Source organism: Petaurus breviceps, unplaced genomic scaffold (genome assembly GCF_028583685.1).
Source record: "Petaurus breviceps papuanus isolate PSGF00001 unplaced genomic scaffold, PetGlider_PUasm1.0 126, whole genome shotgun sequence".
Taxonomy (NCBI): domain Eukaryota; kingdom Metazoa; phylum Chordata; class Mammalia; order Diprotodontia; family Petauridae; genus Petaurus; species Petaurus breviceps.
The window spans coordinates 39,671,525-39,689,903 of record NW_027185655.1 but is presented as its reverse complement, the minus strand read 5'-3'; the positions used below and the strand labels follow the sequence as shown (position 1 = coordinate 39,689,903).

At 37.4% G+C, this 18,379-nt stretch overlaps 1 pseudogene; it reads left to right on the top strand.

Moving 5' to 3' along the window:
• Nucleotides 1-17,695, top strand: part of LOC138166733 (large ribosomal subunit protein eL30 pseudogene) — a 94,114-nt pseudogene extending 76,419 nt beyond the window's left edge.
• The last annotated feature ends 684 nt before the right edge of the window (nt 17,696-18,379 follow it).

Here is an 18,379-nt window from a genome sequence, read left to right as displayed (position 1 = left end):
AGAGAGAGAGAGAGAGAGAGAGAGAGAGAGAGAGAGAGAAAGACAATTGTTAGAAGTGGCATAGGAAGTCAGGAACTTTCAGTTGGTGGAATTGGGAATGGTTCTGGCTATTCTAAAAAGGAATTAAGAATTATGCCTCCAAAGTTACTGAGGCATGCATGTTCTTTAATCTAGTGATAAAACTACCGACTCTATACTCCAAAGAGATCAAAGAGCAAGAAAAAAGACACATATGTAAAAAGAAAAGTTTTTATCACCTTTTATTATAGTAGCAAAAACCTGAATTACAAATGTAATAGATTTTTATTGTGTTATAAAAATAATAAAAAGGATAATTTCTGAGAAACTTGATAAGACTAATTTAAGCTGATGCAGAATGAAGACAATAACCAGAACATTTTTACGTACCACAACAACAATAAAATAATTTTGAAAGACTAAAGAACACTGATCTATGCAATGATCCATCATGCTTTCAAAGGACTGGTGTTGAAGCATGCTACCCACCTCCTGACAGAGGGGTAATGGAATCAAAGTTCAAGAAAAAAATTATACAATTTTGGACATGGCAAATAGGTGAGTTTGTTTTGCTTGGTTTTTCTTATTTCCCATAAAGGCTGTGTTTTACTTTCCTTGAGTGGAGAACATGAAAGGGAAAAGGAAGTTAGTGATAGTGTTCCCCCTTTATAAAAAAGACGAAAAGGAAAAGAATATCTATGAAACATTCTTAAATGAACAGAAGAGAACAGAAGGAAATTCAGAAGGAAACAGATGAGCAAAACAGCTCTGAAAGTAACATGTTGAGCTTATTATAGAGAGCAGCTATTTTCCTGGTGTAGGCTCAAAATCACTTATTCTGTAATCTTAAAAAGCAAGCTGCACACCATTGAGATTTGTGGTTGTTCTACTTTGATTATGGAATTTTTGTTGGCATTTGATAAATTTAGAATTCAATTCTTTAAAAGAATGAGATATTTTAAATTAAGTATTTTAAAAGAATATCCAAAAGTAAAATGGTGAATATAGAGGAAGAATGTTCAATAAGCCCAAAGACCTGTCTTCTCAAGGGGTTGGGGGTAGGTGGGGGGAAGATTCACCATTCAACAAAAGCTGAGAAAACTGGAAAGTAGTCTGGTAGAAATTAGTCCGAGAGCAACATATCATACCATTTATGATCTTAAACCTCCAAACTGATGCATGCCCTAGATATAAAAGATAACATAATCAATAAATTAAAGGTAGGCAAGAGATATTTTTTACAACTACACGCAGGAAAAGAGACCTTGACCAAATAAGGGATCTTAGAGTCATAGGAGATCAAGTATGCAACATTACTTGCATAAAACTGGAAATCTTTCACTAAAGCAAAATCAATATGGTTAAAATTAAAGGAGAAAGTTGACTGGCAAAATGTTTTCCATGAGTTTCTCTGACAAAGGTCTGATATCCAAAATACCTTGGGAATTGATCCAAATACCTAAGAACAAAATCAATTCCTCAATACATGGTCAAAGGAAGTTTTCAAAAGAATAAAAGCAAAATATCAAAAATTACAGGAAATATATTGCAAATTATTAAAAATAAAGGAAATTCAAATTCAAAAAAATGCTGAGCTCCTACTTCACATCCATCAGATTGGCAAAGATTTTTTTAAAAGGAAAATCACAATTGTTGGAGGGAATGTGGGAAGAAAGTCACCCAAATCATTGTTGATGGAGCTATAAGTTGGTATTCCATTATGGAAAGCAATTTAGATTTATACCTCAAATCACAAAACTGTATATGCCTACTGACACAGTGATATGGCCACTGGGTTTAGACAAAATAGAGTCAAAAGAAGGGAAATAACATATATGTAAAAATTATTCATAGCAATACTCATAGTTAAGAACTGGAAACTAAGAGTATGCTGATCATTTGTCAAATGGCTGAACACATTATGGTATCAGTAAACATTTACTTAGAACCTACTATGTGCAAGGCACTGTGCTAAGCACTGGGGATACAAAAAGATGAAAGAGACAGAGCTGAAAAGCACTGATTCTGGATATGGAGTGTCAAGTTCGAGGAGTGCCAAGGTGGCCCTGGATTTTTGAGCAGTATTTGTAGGGGAGTAAGGAACAAAAAGACCAAAATGGTAGGAAAGGATCACAATTTGTCAACATGCATTTTTTCAGTATTTACTATGTTCCAGTCACTGTGCTAAATGCTGGAAATACAAACAAAAGCAAAAAGACAGCTTCTGACCTCAAGGACTTTACAGTTTAATGGAAAAGACAACAAATAAAAGAAAACTGAAAATTAGTGGGGGTGGGGAAGGGAGAGGGGGCAAGTTATGAAGGGCTTTAAAAGCCAAATAGAATTTTACACTTGTTCCTTGATAACAGGATGCCTCTGAAGCTAATTGAACTGTAAGAGCATGATGTATGGTGACCTTCAAAAAGTTTAACTCTCCGAATGCAAATCCATGTATCAAATTAGGAGGGTGTTTGTAGATCAACATGTTGGAAACATCATTACTACATAATAAGAAAACAAGAAAAAAAATCTACTAAAGTTTCATGAATTCATGGTCAGGACATATCTAAGAGGCTGGTGTGAATCACTTCCCATACTGGAGTACCTTTTAGAGGCAATGATATTGATCTGAATAAATTTGTTGTAGTTGCATTTCTTAACTACATTTAGGGAAATGTAGTCATTCTTTCTCCTAAGTCCATGGGAGACTTAAGTGAGCATGTTTAATTTAATGATCAAATGATCTGAAGAAGTTAATGTGAAGTGCATTCTCAAGACATACTTTCAAAGGGAAATCAACATGGTGAAATCAAGCACACAGGCATCTCACATAATTTCTTCTGGAACTATCCGGCTGTCTTCTTTTTTCTAGTTCTGAGAAGACATCTGTTTCTTCTCCCTCAGTTGATATGATGCAGTTAAATCCAAGCTTTGGAGACACTCACATGAAACATCAATGATTACTTGATTTCTCAGCACATAAATCCAACTCTAAATCTTTTGGGTTAGATATATCTGGGATGCAGTAACCTTTCTGGGAAGCAGTTCTGTTTTCCTCTATTTGAAGACCCTAAGATAAGATTCTTCTTACATGTTTAAAACTGATTTGGATTGTTTCTCCAAGAGAGAAAAACATGTGGAGTAAAAAGAAATGCATATTGCTTTAGGAAAAAAGAATATCAGAATAAAGTTTTGGTTTTCAGTATTTCTGAATGTATACAGGATTGAAAATGTAATATGGATCTTCAATTAATACCATAAAAATATTATACTCAACCTTCCTCTACCAATCACTACTCCTAATAGGCAACTATACAAGTAACCAACATTTCAGTATGTTTCCACCCCCAATTCCCACCCTTACCACAGAGTTTAGATTTTCTTGGAGGGCGGGGGGGGGCATCCTTATTTCAGTCAGGCAAGAAGTGCTTTGGCTATTTCAGCGTCCCATTCTATTATTGAGTAGCAAGAGAACTTAGATCTAATAATTTTTCATTTTAACTGATTTATCCCTCCTGGTGGCTCTCAGCTCCCATGGATTCACTATATTGGTGACAGTATACACACCCAATCAGCTTAGCCCACTTCAGCTCAGAACTCCTGAGCTCAAAAAATTCACCAGCCTGAGCCTCTCCAGTAGCCACTCTACAATACACCTAGCTAGAAGGTAGAGTTTTAGGGGTTCCTTCAAATTCATTAAATCTAACCTCATTTTACAAATGAAAGAACTAGGTCCAGAAAAGCTAAATGATTTATCCATGGTCACTTTTGTAGTATGTAACAAATCCAAGATTCAAACTCAGGGTTTCTAACTCTAAATCTAGCCAGTTCCAATGCTCACTCTGGTCTGCCATGTTGCATCTCTTCTTCTTCATTTCCAAAATGAGGTTCAAGTACTGGCTTACTCTGTAGAAAAAGAATGCATAATTTTAACGAAACTTTCCAAATATGGAACAATTAAATAAAGGTTATCTAAATTGCAAAATGGTACTCACCTTTTGCTTGTGATTATTGTCATACAGAAACGAAGCCATGGATTGAGCTCATCTGTTTTCAGGCTCATAGATTTAGTGACTTAGAGGTCATCTAACCAAACCTCCTTGTTTTATAGATGAAGGGATTGTAAAGACAGTACAGAGATGTTATGTGACTTTCCTAGCGTCACATGGAAGAGATGAAATTTTAATTGAAGATCTCTAACATAAAATCCACCAGCCAGTTAAAAAGCATTTATTAAGTGCCTTCTATGTGCCAGACACTGTTCTAATAACTGGGATATAAATAAAGGCAAAAACACAGCCTTCAGGAGATCATATTCAAATGGGGGATACAATATGCAAATAACTGTACATACAAGATATATAAAGTTTAAATAGAAAACAGTCTCAGAGAGAAGACATACTTTCTACTGCCCAGTCAATAGCTGGTTTGATTTCTTTTTCTTCTATCAGATTGACTAGAGCTTCTTAGATGTTATTATTTGTATCCACATATAGTGGACAAGTCTTTTGTTATTTTGGCCTAATTTAATTCACAGAATCTCAGAGTTTTAGTGTCCAAAAGGAAGTCAATGAAAAAAATCCCTATTATAATCAACTTGATATGTATTCAAATAGTTTCTGTTTAATAACCTCCACTGTTTCTATTGAAAATAATTTTTTTGTAAAGCCTAAATTTCCCCCTTTTGCTCTGTATTGACATGCAAGGGCTACTCACTGGCCAAAGTTCCACTCTGATTAGTACAGTGAATACATTTTAAGTCCTTTAATAGAGCTATGATATCACCCTTGACATTTCTCTCCTGTTCTGCTGCTATCTTACCCTTCATATAAGAGACGATGCCTGTGAGAAGTTAAATAATTCAGTTCTGAGTTCCCTAAAACTATGTGTACAAAGCTAAAACCCAAGCATTTTCTGCTTTGATGCCAAGCTACACATATGCTTCCTTCCCCCCATTTCTACCTGTTGCTCTGAGAATTTTAATGAAATCAACAAAACCATAGCCTTTGAAAGAATAAACCAATGGTCTTCCCTATTTCCCCCTATTGTTTCACTTAGCATCTCTGTGATTTTCATGACTAAGATACTATTCATTTGCTACTTTTTTCATGTTATTGTCTCTTATGAAAATGAAATCTTCATGCTTATACCTCAAAACAATTAAATGAAGAGGAAAAGGACTCAAATGTACAAATATATTTGTAGCAGCTCTTTTTTTTTTTTTTTGGTGTAGAAAATAATTGGAAACCAAAAAGATGCCCATTGATTGGGGAATGATTAAAGACATTACGGTATGTGAATATAATCAAACAATTGTTGTCCACAAAAAATGACAAAATAGTTTCAGAGAAACCTGAGAAGACCTCTATGATTTCATAAAGAATGAAATGAGCAGAACTAGAACAGAAATTTATATGATAACTACAGGATTGTAAAGGAAAACAAACAAACAAAAAAATATCTTGAAAGATTCAAGAATTTCTTAAGCAATTCAATGACCAACCACAATTCAAAAGGATGGATGATGAAGTATGCTACCTAATGTTCTGATAGATGGTCCCAAGATGCAAAGTGACATACATTTTGGACGTCGTCAATGTAAGAATTTGGTTTGCTTTCCCCTCTCCCCCCTACCCCCCTTTTCAGTGGGGGTAAGGTGAAAGGGAAAGTAGGGATTAGGAAGGGGAAGAATTTCACATATATGCATATATATGCAAATACATATATATCCCTATGTATACATACACATATACATCTATGTACACATACACACATAAATGTATGTATATATATATATACAAATACACATGCATACATATATACAGACACATATATATATGTATAAATAGATATAGATGTATAAAAAGCTCATTAATACATCTTTTTAAAATATGTAGAACGGAATAGAAGTAAGGCTGGAAAAAAACACAAATAGAATAGCAGCTTTGAAAGTCACATGTTGAATGTATTATATATTTAAAAGAAAAGCACACTGTACATAATAAAAATCTGCAGTTTCATGAATTATCCTTTTCTTCTATTACCTAAGTATGTGGAAAATAATTTATTTTGATTTGTCAAAGTCAGATAAAAATAAGAAAAAAAACATAAGCTTCTGGATTACAGGGACTATTTTGCCTCTTTATTTGCACCCCCCAATTCTTAGTAGGAACTTAATGAATAATATTCACTCATTCATACATTAATTTATTCAGTCAAGCAATCATTTATTCTTTTCTAGGCTAAATATTCCCAGGTCCTTCATCCTGTTCTCATATGATAATTCCTTTCAGGCTGTGGTCTTATTGTATCGGTATTACTTGTGTAATGAGATTAATATGTACAGAGACCATGACTTTTTCTTTTCCTTTTTTTTTTTTTAACAAAAAGCACTAATAAAAAGGCTCATATAAAACGTATGTTCCTTTCATTTTCTAACATTCTTTGATTTTATACATAATCCTCTTTTCTCTTTATTTCTACCATAAAACCAGAGATTCATTCTTATGGACCCTTGGGACTGCACTGGACAAAGCTGAAAACTTTTGCTGAGGAACTAGGCTCCTCCCCATTGGTATTGGTGATATTCTAATATTAGCTCTAGTGAAAAGACCATTATAGAACTTTGGAATAAAACAATTTTCTCTTTTTAAATAATAAAAAAAGCCCCTTACATTTTGCAGTCTGTGAACTCCTGCAGCTTTTAAAAATTGGTCTAGCATTTGCACCTAGGCCAGGTATGGACAATACCCCAAGACTTGTGTTGGGGCACAGGCAAGGCCAAGATGATATCCTGATAATTCACTTTGATATTTTACTTTTGTTAAAATTGTGATGGTAGATTTTCATATATTGGTGTTACTGAAAACAAAAATTTCTACTGAGAAATTGAAAAGAAAGAAATAGAAAAGAAAGAGACTTATAGAACTTGACTACATAATTGTAGTTTATGGGAATATAGAGCTTGGTTTTCTGTAACAATCTTTCCTTGAAATCGTACTTAGCTACCACAAATTTAGTTCAATTCAGTTACTATATTTAAAATAGACTTCATTGAAACCACTGAACCATTGAAATTAGAGTGTACAGTATCTCTCATGGTATGTTGATTTCACCTTTGCAACATCTTTCAAATACACCCCCTTCTCTCCTCTGGTACTGCCACCATTAGAATACAGGCTCTAATCACCTCACACCTGATTACTGCAATAACCTGTTGGTGGATCTGCCTGCCTCAGGTCTTTCCCCACTACAGTTCTTTCTCCCTTTAGCCAACAAAGTGATTTTCTTAAAGCACAGATCTGACTTTGTTAACCCACCCACTCAATAAACTCCAATGGTTTCCTATTGTAGTAGCCTAGGGATGAAGTAATGAAGGCTTTCACCAGAGTAGTGATGGCCATGCAAGAGGAGAGAAGGGAACTGTTGTGAGGGAAGAAACAATTATTGACAGAATCTTTAATAGATGTCTTCTTCCCTCGGACAAGGTTATTTCTGTAGTGCAGACACCACCTCATACCTGCACTAACACTACTACTACTAGTACACACACACACACACACACACACACACACACACACACACACACAAACACACACACACACTTGCATATGTATGCATATATATGTGTTGTATTTATGCATGTGTATGCATATATACATACACATGTATATGTATATATACATATGTGTGTGTGTATTCTGTTGACTTCGCATTGTATCAGTTCATTGTCTTTCTAGATTTCTCTGAAACTATCCTTTGCATCTTTTTATATAGCACCATAGTATCCCATTACATTCTTATACTATAACTTGTTTAACTAAGATACAATTGATGAGTGCCCCTTCAGTTTCCAGTTCTTTGAAACCATGAAAATAACTGCTATAAACACTTTTGCACATATGAATAATTTTTCTTTCTTTGGTCTATAGACCTAAGTAGTGATATTGTGGGATAAAGAGGGTGTGGACAGTTTAATAGCTTTGAAGGTATAATTCCAAATTGCTGGATCAGTTCAGAGAGCTATGGGAATCTGGAGGAGGGATGAAAAGTTTTGGGAAAATTGATGGAATGAACGAGTATTGCCTTGTTTCTGTAAAAAGCCAGTTGAGATTGTAGGTGGTGCAGTGGATAGAGCACTGGGCCTAGAGTCAGGAAGACCTGAGTTCAAATCTAGCCTCAGACATTTACTAGTTATATGACCCTGGGCATGTCACTTAACCTCTGCCTTAATTCAATGGAGAAGGAAATGGCAAATGATTCCAGTATTTTTGCCAAAAAACCCTATGGACTGCATTAGCATTCTATGATCCTCAGTATCACAAAGAGTTGGACATGATTAAACTGTTACTGCTGTTAGTTACTACTTCTGTTACTGCTGTTACTACTCCAAATACTTCTATTACCACCATTACCACTATTGCTATTACTACTACCACCACCACCACCACTACTACATAAGCAAAGCAAAATTGCACTAATTCAAGAGAAATATCAAATTAGCAAATTTAGAGCCATCTCTACTCCAAATGTTCACCTGGCCTATTTGTGCTTGACCTGTGGCAGAGCCTTCAGAGTTCATATGAGGATTATCAGCCACAGTCAAATTCACTGTGACATCATTTTGGTTCTCTTTGAACACAAAAGACAACAACCAACCAATCAACCAACTACCCACCACCACCATCACCACCACCACCACCACCACCACCACCACCACCACCACCACTACTACTACTACTACTACTACTACTACTACTACTACTACTACTACTTCTGCTGCTGCTGCCACCACAGCTGCTACTACCACTATTATTATTAATACTACTAATACTACCATCACCACTACTCCTACCAAATATTTCAGAATGTGAGCTCTTTGGGAGTTAATTCTAATTCATCTTTTTCTTTATTTGCAAGTCCTGAATACAGTATCTGGCATTTGGGGTTGAATTTTTATTTCTTGCTAGTCTGGGATCTTTATTAAAATCAAAACAAAAACAACAACAACTTGAAATTTCTCAGTATTTTGCTCTCAGATACTTAGTTCTTTGAGTACGAGAAGGTTTTATTTTTATTTTTTTGGAGGGCGAAGGTAGGGCAATTGGGGTTAAGTGACTTGCCAATGTCACACGGCTAGTAAGTGTTAAGTTTCTGAGGTCACATTTGAACTCAGGTCCTCCTGACTCCAGGGCCTGTGCTCTATTCACCGTGACCCCTAGCTGCCCCAGGTTTTATTTTTATTTTCTGTTTTGCCTATCTCTAGCAGCTTCCACAATATCCAGGTAATGGATTGACTCTCCTGGAAGTTGCTGGCTGTTTGTTGTTGTTACTGTTGTTTGTTTGTTTGGTTTTTTTTAACATTGCTGATAAATAGTTAATGGTGTTTTAAGAGCAATCCTAAATTTTGCTGGTGGGTAGGTAGCACTGCCCATAGTTAGAATGTAGCTGAGTGAGAGTCAGGCATTACAACATTTCATTGTAGCAACAAGAGCTGCTTGGGAGCCATTGATTTCTAACCCTCTGCGACAGGACTTCAAATGGTCTTATGTGCTTCCCATTTTGTTCCCATTTTGATGCAAGGCTGCCAAGTGGCCCAGTGTCAGTGCTAATTAATCAATACAGCACTCCAGGAAATGCATTTCTCAGGATTACTGCATGCCTTCCTGCAGCCTTACTGCAGTTCTCAAGGAGAGCTGTAATCCTTTAGAAAATGCACTCCCTGAAGTGACTTACTAGCATTTTCATAATGACTAGCATAATAATAATGTTTATATAGCACTTTAATATTTGTTTGCAAAGCCCCTTATAAATATTATCTCATTTTATCCTCACAACAACCCAGGAAAGTAGGTGCCATTATTACATCCATTTTACAGGTGAGGAAACTGAGGTATATAAAGGTTAGGTGACTAGATCAGGGTCTAGTATATGTCTCAGGTTGGATTTGAACTCAGATCATCCTTGCTCCAGGTTTAATAGTCTATCTACTGTGTATGACACCAAGTTGCCTTACATGAGGAAATACAGAAGAAACAATGTATTTTTATTGAGATATTCCTCAGTCAGGTATGGATTGCAGCAGATACTTCTAATATTCCTTCCAACTTAAAATTCATTTTTCTTGTATAGGAAGATTTTTTAGGGCAGTTGTAGTGGGGCGATGTGGCTGTGAAGCTGGAACATAGCAACACAGGAATTGATGTTATTAGGTGAATAACATACACTGGTCCTCTTTTCCAGAGTCAGGCTGTTGTCTGCTTTTCAGGGTTCCTGTGACAATCCTGATGGGTGGGAGTGTCTCTTTCTATTGCTCCAGGCAATCCCCCATCCCTCACTGCCTTTCTCCCTGTTGTTAGGGGCCAGTGACTAAGATCCCCCAAGATCCATCTTGCCACTTCAAAATGGAACAGCTTTTACAAAGAATATTGACTTCACGGATTTGGCAAGAACAAACTGCACTACCATCTCTCCTAATTTGTTTTTGTTTAGTCAGTCCCGTCTGAACCCTTTTGGAGTTTTCTTGGCAAAGATACTGCACTGGTTTGCTACTTCCTTCTCCAATTCATTTTACAGTTGAGGAAACTGAGGCAAACAGGGTGTTGCCAAGGCTCACATAGCTAGGAAGTGTCTGAAGCTGGATTTGAACTCACGTCTTCCTGCTCCACTGAATCACCTAATACCTTGAGGTATGACCTTTCCTTATACCACTCCAGCATCCAGGGGGAAAAGGAAGGGGTGGAGGGTGTCAAAAAGTAGTTTAAATCCTACATAATTTAAATATAAACATAAAGTCCCGCCAAGCATGAGTTCAAAGGCAGCATGGTTTCCAGATGAGAAACATTGTTTCCCTGGTCTTGGGTCCCAAAGGATAACCTCTCCCAGGGCGTTGATACTGCCCGACCTGGATTCCTTCGGAAACTCCCAAGAGAGAAGAACCCATTCTGCCCTTTCCCTTGACAAGACAGCGGGGTGCTCACTAGGCACAGACTTAAGAGTCACCGAGATCCTCCTAGGCGGACCGAGGCAAAAGAAGCAGTAACTCCTGCCAGCAGGGTTTTATTTTGATACCCAAAGTTCCGGCAAGACCGGGAATCATAAAAGCTCCCACTGGATAGTAGCATCTGGGTAATCCTGACCCGGCCAGGCCGCCAGTTGGCCTTTCCACTGTGGGCGGAGTCAAACTGAGATGACCTTCTCCTCCCCCCAGGGCGCATGTCCCACTTCCACTGCGGCTTGTGTCGGCGACATGTTCAGGTGGTCAGCGGCTTCCGCCAGCCTGGCCTTTCTTTCCCTCAAAGTCTACGCAATCGGTAAAAAGAAGAATGACCACAACTCTCAGGTGGAAGCCAGTGAACTCTCCCTGTATTCGGTGCCCAACTGTGAGTCGCGATTCGTGGAGGAGCCGCGCAGCCCGCTGGAGGAGACCATCTCCCACCTGAGAAAGGCCATGGAGCCATACGCGGCCTGGTTACAGGCCTTGTACAGCCAGACGAAGCCCACAGTGGACGGAGCCCTCCAGCAGGGCACGGCCAGCTGCAACTACCTCCGGAACTCGCCCCCGGAAGTTTTTGGAAGGCTGAGCACGATCGGCCTCTCCGGGATTTTGGGCTATTTCCTGGGCAGAAGGTCCAGGCTGAAGAGGCTCGTTTATCCGTGTGCTCTGATGGGCGTCACGGCCTCCATGTACTACCCGCAGGACGCGTTCTGGGTGGCCCTGCTCTTCGGGGAGAAGCTGTGCGTCTGGGTCTCGGTGGCCCTGGCCAGGCTGCAGGGCGCCTGGGAGACACATGTCAGGGGATATCCCCGCCGGGAAGCCCTCGAAGAGGAGAGGCAGGCATTTAAACTAAAAAAGAAGTAAGGCTCCAGAGACTTCAGGAAGAAACCAGTATTTCAAAGAGCTTGAGAAAGAGGCGGGAGATGTTGCTGTTGAATGCAATAAAGTATCTTTGTTTTTCAGGAAAGGCTGCTGCTTATCCTGTTGTTATCTATCTCTGGGGATGACGTATTGCCAAACGGATTGGCCCGATATTCCTTCGCGTAGAGATGATTTATAAATCTTACAACTTTTTGAAGGAGGGAAGGCAGGGCAATTGGAGTTAAGTGACTAGCCCAAGGTCACATGGCTAGTAAGTGTTAAAGTGTCTGAGGCCGTATTTGAACTTGGGTCTTCCTGACTCCAGGGCCTGGTGTTCTATTCACTGTACCACCTAGTCACCCCCTCCTCATTTTCTTAAGGTTTTGAATCCTAGAACTGAGGGGCATCTCAGAAGTTATCTACTTACATCTCTTCCTTTTACAAATGAGAAAGCTAAGACTATGAGAGGTTCACTCACTTATGTAAGCTCACACAGAGTGTAATCATCAGAGATGCACTTTGAATCCTGCACTTTGTGAAGTAACTGGGTTATTAGGTACCTAACAGTATGTTGCCTGGGGACACTGAGAAGTTCAGGTACTTGCCTGGTGTCACAGCCATTATGTGTCAGAAGTAGGATTTCAACCCTTCCTGAGTCCACTTCTCTTGTCTACTATGACATGCTTCCTCCAAGACCTTAGGTTGTGTAGAAAGTCTCACCTGTATTGGTAGAGAAAGTTCTTCACTTGGAGATTTTTACACCAAAGATTTTCACAAGCAAAGTTTAAAAAAAAATGACTATTAACATTGTCAAGGGAAAGAAATGTGTCTAACCAAGAAATAGGGACAAAAAAATGTAATTTTTCCACAACCACTCAGTGAAATGACAGAAACAATAACCTAAGGCTGATTTCCTGACGCTCAGGGAATCACAAATCCAAGCATGATCTAGGTAGGAAAGAAATCCATGCTGTTTGTAGCATCAGCAGCTTTCTGGAAATGAATATTGTACCCTGAGGGTCTGTTGGTTTGAACCAGAAGTATCTTTTAGTAGCTTAGAATGATTTCTATAAACCATGTTTTCCTTCACAAATAAATCCTTTGAGGGACTTTTGATGATGGGGAGGAATGTAAAATCAAATGAACAACATTGTGAAAGGAATCACAGCACCAAAACAGTTGGAAATATTATGTTCAAAAGAATAGTACTGTAAGATCATGGGACCGTAAATGGATCATAGAGCTAGTAGGCATTTTTGAAGTCATAGGAGCAAAGATCTAGAGCAGAGGTGCACAAACTTGTTTGGCCTATCACCCCCTTAAAAAATTATTCAGCTCCCTGTCTTGAGATCTTTAACCCTTTAATGCTTTTTAAACTGTGAAATGAGGATGAAAATAGGATCTACTTCCCAGGGTTGCTGAGAAGATAAAAAATAAAGGTCTTTGCAAACCTGAAACTGCTATAAAAATATTAGCTATCAAATGAGATAATATATGTAAATCTTAAAAAAAAAGATTGAAAATCTTAGAGGGTAATTAATATAGGTGCTAGCTATTCAGTATCAATCAGTACGTCAATTATTCATTTGGACCATAAATGATAAATAGCTGTTTTACTACAAATGAACTTTGAATACCTGTTCAGCTTCCTTATTTCCAGATATACATTTCTATTACTAAAATTATTATTTGTAGCTAATTGCCCAGACCTTAAATTTAACTCCTTTAGTGGTAAAATGAACACTTTTTCAATCTTAATGCCAAAGGTCACTGGTCCAGAGCTTTGGACAGAGTGGGCATTTAGTAAGCACTATTATTGACAGAATGATATGTTAGGAGCATGAGTCTGCCAGATGACCATTTTGGGGGCCAGGTAGTACTCAGGAATAGAGCATCTGCTTTTGACAAATGGATAAGAGGTACTAAATTAGGAGACAGCATATGATAATAAAATCATAGATGGAAAACAGAAAGGGAGCCTGGATGCCATCTTGTCCAACCCTTTTAATTTTGTAGATGAAGAAATGGAGGCCCAGAGAAAACAAGTGACTCATTCAGTGTCAAACAGGTAGTAAGTGGCAGAAATGAAATTCAAACACAGATCTGGGGACTCCAAGTTCTGTGTTCTTTTGTTGTACCACACACTACCTTCCATAGGTTTTTGGATTACCAGAGCAGCACATGCTGGCAATGCAATTTTCAGAATATTTGGGGAGACTACTTCAGTTTCTAGTACAATTTCTGCAGAAAATTCATTGAGTTGGAATCCTGGGTTATGACTTTGTGCTCTCATCCCATGCTTTATAGCCACATACCAATATGCCCATTCTTTTCTCTCTGCTGCAAGTCAAACCTTTTTTCTAGTTTCTAGCATACATTGAACTGAATGAAGCATTTTGTAATTTAAAAATATGTAGGCTGAAATTGTGTGGAACTATGGAAAGAGAAATGGATTTGGAGTCAGAAGATATGGTTTAGAATCCCACCTCTAATTTGAGTGACCTTAAGAAAGTCCCTTATCCTTTGTGTACCTCAGTTTCCTCAATTATAAAACAAGGAAGTTGAATTAAATGACCACTGAAGCATTCTACTTTATTTATGATTCTATAAAGTTTATAGTTCTAATCTTTGGGGCTTTGTTACTCAGGTTACAATATGGGCCAAATGTTAAATGTTTGTTTATTCACCAATTGGCACCTAAAGGAAGGAAGGAGAGAGGAAAGGAGGAAAGAAGTCAGGAAGGAAGGAAGGAAAGAAGGAACAAAAAGAGGGAAATGAAGGAAGAAAGGAGAGGAGAGACAAAGGGTAGGAAGGGAGGGAAGGAGGAAAGAAGAAAGGAAGAGAGAAGGAAAGAAAGTGGAAGGGAAGGAAGGAAAGAATTATAAAACAAGAAGTTGGGCTAGGTGGCTGGAAAGGACAAGTGAAAAGGGCTTACCTTTATAAGTAATGTATAAATGTTCTGGCAAAATGTTTACATCTAGGCAAAAATTGAATATGAAGACTCTATATTGAGGAAAACTTTCTGTTGTGGAACTGAGGTAGTAAACATTTTTTTCATGTTATTGTATCATGGATCCCGCTGGCAGTCTGGTGAAGCCTGTGTTGTTGAATATCTATTGTACTGAAATTGTTTCATATTAAAATAAATTTATTAACACATTAGGAAAACACAAAGCAAATGGACCGGAGATAAAGAATCACTCCTTCAGTTGTTTATACAATAGAGGTCAGTGAAGTAGACAGCAAAGATCTCTGAATTTCAATTCAGAGGGTCTGGGTTTGAATTCCAACACTGCCAATTACTAGCTGTGTGATATTGGGGAATTTATCTCCCTTCTCTGGGCCTCAGTTTGCACATTTGTAAAATGGAAGAGTTGTGTGGGATAAAGTGATCTTTAAAGTTTGTCCAATTCCTAAATATATGATAAGAGCTTTACTGCCTGAAAAAAAGGCTTGTGATTGTTCTGTCCAAATAATAGAACATTTTTTTAAAACACCAGATATGTTTACAAGTGTATTAAAATAAGAGCTAATCTGGACGATTTTCTCAGGTTTGTACATGGTTGGAAGTCTTAAACAATAAGCAAATAGAGAGAATGACTCTCCATTAAACATTTCCTCTAGCCACCTTTAAACTCTGCTCATCATATATGTGTGGTTACCTAGGCATCAGAGAGGATCATTCAGAAGGGTAGAGATTACACCCCTAAAGGACACTTTTTATTAAGGTGCCTAGGAGGTGCTGGCTGATGTATGCCCAATTTCAGGAATGTTTGAGTTTCAGCTTTCTCAGACAGTTTACCAATACACTGTGATACTTTCAGGAAATGTTTCATATTTTTTCCAGTTAAACAAGTAAATTAGCAATACAACATAGCTCTCAATTTCATTTTGTCCTTTTTGTTAGTTATGCTATCCATAGATTGTCACTTTTACAACAAGATATTTTTCTCTTTCTGAAACTGTATTTGTGAGAAATACTAACATCAGCACTAGTTTTGCTTCCTTATCTAAAAGCCTTCATCTGCTACTCAACCAACATAAACAAAACTAGTTTTCCATCTTTGGTGCTAGATGATATCCTATCATAATGTTTTAGTCCTAATTATTTTGTTGATGTTAGGAAGTGGCATGCCAATGGAAATTGGAGTACCATTTAAATATAACAATAACTCCCTGCAATTAGGGGAATGCTAAGTAATGAAATATTTAAATAGTTAAGTACCTCTTCTCATCTTGGCTCATTTTGGGCTGACACCTATCTTTAACAAAGTCACTGGAAATATTTCAAGTAACACTTTTAAGTCAGCTATAATGTAATATAAACCAGGACAACACATGCAAGTTGTAGCACAGAAAACACATTACAATATACTCTAATTTGTCACTTATTGGTCTCCTGTTAGACTGGTCCCTTACCTGTACATCTTTCCTTGTATTTTAGCTTTATTATGTTCTTGGCTGATTTCCAGAAAGTTGCATGGGCTTTGCCTCAATGTTTATTGGAAGAAGAATATCGTATTGCAGCAGGATAGAAGAATCACAATTTCCTTGGCAAGATTCTTCAGTACTTCTTGTCTGAACTTCATATAATGGTAGCAAGGCTGACAGCCAAAATCCTGAACTTCAAATTGACCTCTACCTTCCATCAACTGCACACAATTGTAGACGTGTTTGATATTGTATGATTGTTGCTGATGTCAGTCTATGAATAGAGGCTTTGGTTTCAATATGTCGATTAATTCAAAAGATAAGAGAAATTAAAAAAAAAAAACTTGTGGGTCTCTTTTACATTTCATTTTCCACTGGCCAAATATACCATAAAACCAATATTTGAGGACAAAAGCCCACTATTTTGTCATCAAATGTTCTTAAACATTGTCTGCAAAATCCCTCTAATTAGCATGGTCCCTGGAGAATGTCATTGCATATTTGATGAAACAGGGCATGAACTCTGTTCCACCTTCCAGGGGGGCCTGTAATACTATCCAGATGACTTCTGGGAATTTTTAACTATGAGATAGGTCCTCTTATCTAAGCAACTGAGGGGAGAAAGACATTTGTCCAGGCTAACAACCTCTGTTAGTAGATTCATTCCATTTGGATCAATAGATTTCACCTTCCCTCTTCCCAGCTTTGTAGGGCTTGTAGCAGAAGAGAAGAAAGCAGTTATACCTTCAAAATGTTAATGATTGGAAAATGGAGATGATATGAGGGCAGTCTTCAAAGAAACCAAGACAGTGTATTATTTTAATGCTACCATTTGTGTGATTAAAGGAGGGGGAAAATAATTTTTGGCTTTCTTCAGTATGATCAATTTTAGAAGATTGAATAGAATTACTTTAAGCCATAAAAGTAAAGATTTTTTTTTCAAAGTAATTTTCCTAAAAGAGACAAAATTAGAAATGTCTTCAATACTGATCTTCCTTGAACTGGCAATTATTGTTACTTTCGTCCAGTACCTAGCACTGTGCCTGTCACATAGAAGGCACTTAAAAATAGTTTACATTCATTCATTCACAATGTTGAGGAATCTTGATACTTTTCAACTGTCTTCTTAGTTATATTATCTTCCAAAGACTTTCTCTCACTCTGAAATAATTTCCCAAACTAACATTGACTTCAAATAACCTAGTTAACAACTATATATTGGCTCTACTCTCTATTAAATCAGTTTTTACAGAAATTCAGCAAAAGACAAAATTACGCTTCTTTTATGGAAATACTGACATGGGAAAAAAAAACAATTAACTGAGGTTGAGATGTTGTTAAGGAAACAGTGAAAAATTACCTTTTGTAACAAAGGACTTGCTCCTTGATTAAATGTATCTCCAAAGCAAATAGCCTGCCTGTGTGTATATATGGGTAACTAGTGTAATTAATCTTCATGCTAGATTAAGTTGATAAAATGTTGACCTAATTTGGGATTAAAAGATTATGAGTAACATTTTGAGTTGAAGGCTGCAACATGCCTCATGTCAACACAATAATGACAGAATTAACCCCACAAGCCCTCCTCAATTGGGGCATCTCTGAAACTGCTACTTGAGCAGGGTTTAGGTGACCCATTAATGAGGGCAGCACAAAAGGAAGAATGTCAAAGCATTCACTGAGAGGTATATTGTAACAGTGCCCTGCCTGAAAAGGAAGTGCTGATGTAGAAAAGAAAGACTTCTCCCATTCAGAGGCTCTAGGAGCATCCTGGCTTTTGGTCATCAACTAAATGTTTGAATTTAACAGCAACACCAGTTACCTGGAGGAGCTTCAAACATTTTTATTACTGGCACAAAAATGCTCCTTATAAACACTGTGTGACTGCTTGCAAAAAGAGGGCTTTTCCTTTTCAATAGTAAAAGCTAGTGGGAAAACATGATGTTGGCTCATAGTATGTTCTGGTTTGTGATTACTTTCTTGTGATTTTTTGATTATAGGTTTACTAATCATTAGTAATACATTCCAACTCTTAATCTGGAAGGCTATATTAGACTAATTCCTTTACCATCA